The sequence below is a fragment of the Saccopteryx bilineata genome, chromosome 4 (genome assembly GCF_036850765.1).
Source record: "Saccopteryx bilineata isolate mSacBil1 chromosome 4, mSacBil1_pri_phased_curated, whole genome shotgun sequence".
Classification (NCBI taxonomy): Eukaryota; Metazoa; Chordata; class Mammalia; order Chiroptera; family Emballonuridae; genus Saccopteryx; species Saccopteryx bilineata.
This window is the reverse complement of record NC_089493.1, coordinates 61,966,538-61,970,235: the sequence shown is the minus strand read 5'-3', so window position 1 is coordinate 61,970,235 and position 3,698 is coordinate 61,966,538. Positions and strand designations below refer to the sequence as shown.

The 3,698-nt window shown below is 47.6% G+C and overlaps 1 pseudogene; it reads left to right on the top strand.

Annotated features, from left to right (window-relative positions):
- The first annotated feature begins 976 nt into the window (after nt 1-976).
- On the top strand, nt 977-2,839 carry LOC136335440 (large ribosomal subunit protein uL30-like; annotated as a pseudogene).
- Nucleotides 2,840-3,698: the final 859 nt, after the last annotated feature.

The window sequence follows — 3,698 nt, the reverse complement described above, 5'->3', positions numbered from 1 at the left end:
GGCGACGGCTTCCATGTGGGCAGCGCCATTTTTAACAAAGTGAGCATAATATATTTGATCTGCCCAACATCATCCTACCTCTTTTCCAGTTGGAACCATGGAGGGTGCAGAAGAGAAGAAGAATGCTGTTGGAATCCATGGGAGTCCGAAAGACCAGAGTAACAGGCTTTATTGAAAGGAAGAAAGGAACCCTGCTGGGCACTTCTCTGGGGGAGAAGAGCGCCGAAAACAGACTGAGGTAAAACTTTATAGGGTTGAGGATAGCCTCGAGCAAGGGTGTGCTGGTATGTTCGGCTTTCTGGAATACTCTTTTTTTTTTTTTTTTTTTTTTGCATTTTTCTGAAGCTGGAAACGGGGAGAGACAGTCAGACAGACTCCCACATGCGCCCAACTGGGATCCACCCGGCACGCCCACCAGGGGCGACGCTCTGCCCACCAGGGGGCGATGCTCTGCCCATCCTGGGGGTCGCCATGTTGCGACCAGAGCCACTCTAGCGCCTGGGGCAGAGGCCAAGGAGCCATCCCCAGCGCCCGGGCCATCTTTGCTCCAATGGAGCCTTGGCTGCGGGAGGGGAAGAGAGAGACAGAGAGGAAGGCGCGGCGGAGGGGTGGAGAAGCAAATGGGCGCTTCTCCTATGTGCCCTGGCCGGGAATCGAACCCGGGTCCTCCGCACGCTAGGCCGACGCTCTACTGCTGAGCCAACCGGCCAGGGCTGGAATACTCTTCATCGGGGTGACTGACCAGCTTCCTGGAATTCCTTTGTTCCATGAGTGATTGTCCAGTAATTAAGGGTGGGGTCAGGCAGCCAAGCGGAACAGCAAAAGGGCAGTTTGGAATTCACGTATCTATCAAATGCTAATGTCAGAGAGGAAGAATACAAGTGCCAGTGAGAAGAAGAAGGTTCCTGCTGTGCCAGAAACCCTGAAGAAATAACGAAGGAATTTCACAGAGCTGAAGATCAAGTGCCTGAGAAAGAAGCTTGCCCAAGAGATGCTCCGAAAGGCCAGGAGGAAGCTCATCTATGAAAAAGCTAAGCACCGTCACAAGGAGTACAGGCAGATGTACAGAACTGAGATTCGAATGGCTATGATGGCGAGAAAGGCTGGCAACATCTATGTACCTGGTGAACCCAAATTGGCATATGTCAACAGGATCAGAGGTATCAATGGTGTGAGCCCAAAGGGCCGCAAGATGCTGCAGCTTCTGTGGCTGTGCCAGATCTTCAATGGCATCTCTGTGAAACTCGACAAGGCTTCGATTAACACACTGAGGATTGTGGAACCATATATTGCATGGGGGTACTGTAAAGCCAGTATCCGGGGCTAGGGCCACCATCACAGCAGCCCGGCCTATGCAGGTTTGCATTGGATTCAGACAGTCAGTAAAGAAACAACGGAGCCACAAACTGATGGGCCATAGTCTTTAATCCTAGCTTGCACCGGCGGGCAAGTAAAAATACACACTGGGCTCCAAAACCCACTCACATTCATGGCTCACAAAGCTACTGACTTATCTGAGTTTCCTAGAATCAAAGGTTTCTAGCTCACCAGCCTTATTCTCCTCAGTTCCCCATCTCCTTCCTATCCCAGATACAAACACTACACAAACTGGCATCTCACTCAGCACTCCGCCATCTTGGCTGCTTCTCCTGGCCACATGGCCTCTTTCTGCTCTCTGCTCTGCTCCCTCTGCTCTCTCATGCTAATCATCCCAGGAACCAAGAGAGCAAGCTCCCGCTCCATCTCCATTTTATATTGTAGATTCAAAACCTTTAATCCAATATACAAAATAGGGAAGTCTCTAATACAAAGTCACTTCTCTGAGGCATGATTGGATTGTACCGCCCCACATCAAAAAGGGTGGGAAAGGCTTAATTCCAAAACCAAGCCCCAGGCTACAATGATCCTACCTGGCCCCAACACACATTAATATCACCTGGGCAATGGCCTCCATGTGGGCAGCGCCATTTTTAACAAAGTGAGCATAATACATATTTTATCTGCCCAACAGGTACCCAAACCTGAAGTCAGTAAATGAATTGATCTATAAGTGTGGTGTAAGGCCAGGAGCCGTCATCGTGACCATTCACATGCAGGTTCCCATTGGATTCGGGCAGGCGATAAAGAAATGGCGGAGTCAGAGGATGGGGGGCCATCCTATTTATTGGTGTCTCACCAAGACAGGCAAACCACAAAAGAAGACAAGGGAAAAGCAGAAAACCAGCTCTTCCCATGAAGGGCAAGGGATCAGGGGAGCCCCTGCAATTGTGATAGCAGGAACTGTGTGTCTGAGCTCCTGGTCTGTCCCACTTTATAGTGTAGAAAACCAAAATCCCTTAATCCAATATACAAACAAGGAAGTCTCCGATACAAAGTCACTTATCCAAGGTATAATTGGATTTCTCATGAGAGTGCACCACCCAGATCATACAATCAGTCAAGGGTGTGGGGAAAAGCTTAGTCCCAAAACCAAACCTCAGGCTACAACAACCTGGCCTGCTTATAGCCTGTCCCCCACACCCATTGTAAGTCACAAGCGAGCAAACATATATATCATGTTTACAAACTTATTTGACCAACATGTGGTTATGGCAAAATCAACAAAAAATGAATCACCCTGGCAGATAACGCATTGATTCTCAATCTCTTGGTAGATATGGCATCATCTGCATGGAGGATCTAATTCATGAGATTTATACCATTGGAAAATGCTTCAAAGAAGCAAACAACCTCTTGTGACCTTCAAATTACCATCCACTTTGTAGAAGGTGGTGATGCTGATAACAGGGAAGACCAGATCAACAGGCTTATCAGAAGGATGACTGAGGAACGGAATTGAGACAGAGGAGGGATCAAAAGGACCAGAGGAAAAGAGGACAAAGGGAAAGGGGATGATAGGATGGGATAAACCTGAAGGGAAGGTGGGAGGGCGCTGTAGGGATGAGGGCAAGGGAGATGTTGAGGGGTATAGGGAGGAGAGGGGGGATGCATTCAGGGTGACCCTAGAATCTATGTAAACACAATTAATTAAATAAAAATTTTAAAAAAAGAAGGATGAACTAACGTATCTACCATGGTTATTTTTGTAATCTGGTCAGTTAATAAATGGCAAAGTGACTGCTTTAAAGTTGAAAAAAAGTATTTCTTCATCCTAGACAAGAAAAAACTAAAGAAGCTCACCACCACCAAACCAGTATTATAGAAAATGTTTATAGGATTTAAGAAAAGGGGAAAAAAAAATAAGAACTACGAATAAGAACATATCACTGTCCTGGCCAGCCGGCTCAGTGGTAGAGCCTTGGCCTGTCGTGTGGAAGTCCCCAGTTCAATTCCCGGTCAAGGCACAAAGGAGAAGTGGCCATTTGCTTCTCCACCCCTCCTTCTCCCCCTTCTCTTTTTCTCTCTCTCTCCCACCCCCATCTCTCCTACAGCCATGGCTCAAATGGTTCGAGCAATGTTGGACCCGGGCTCTGAGGCTCCATGGCCTCACCTCAGGGGCTAAGATGGCTTGGTTGATAAGCAGCAGAGCAGCAGCCCCAGATGGGCAGAGCATCACCCCAATAGGGGGCTTGATGGGTCAGAGATGAATGCGGGAGTCTGTCTCTCTACCTTCCTGCCTCTCACTTAATAAAAAAAAAAAAAAAAAAAAAAAGGAAAATATAGTTAAGATAAAAACTCACTGACAAAGCCAAACACAT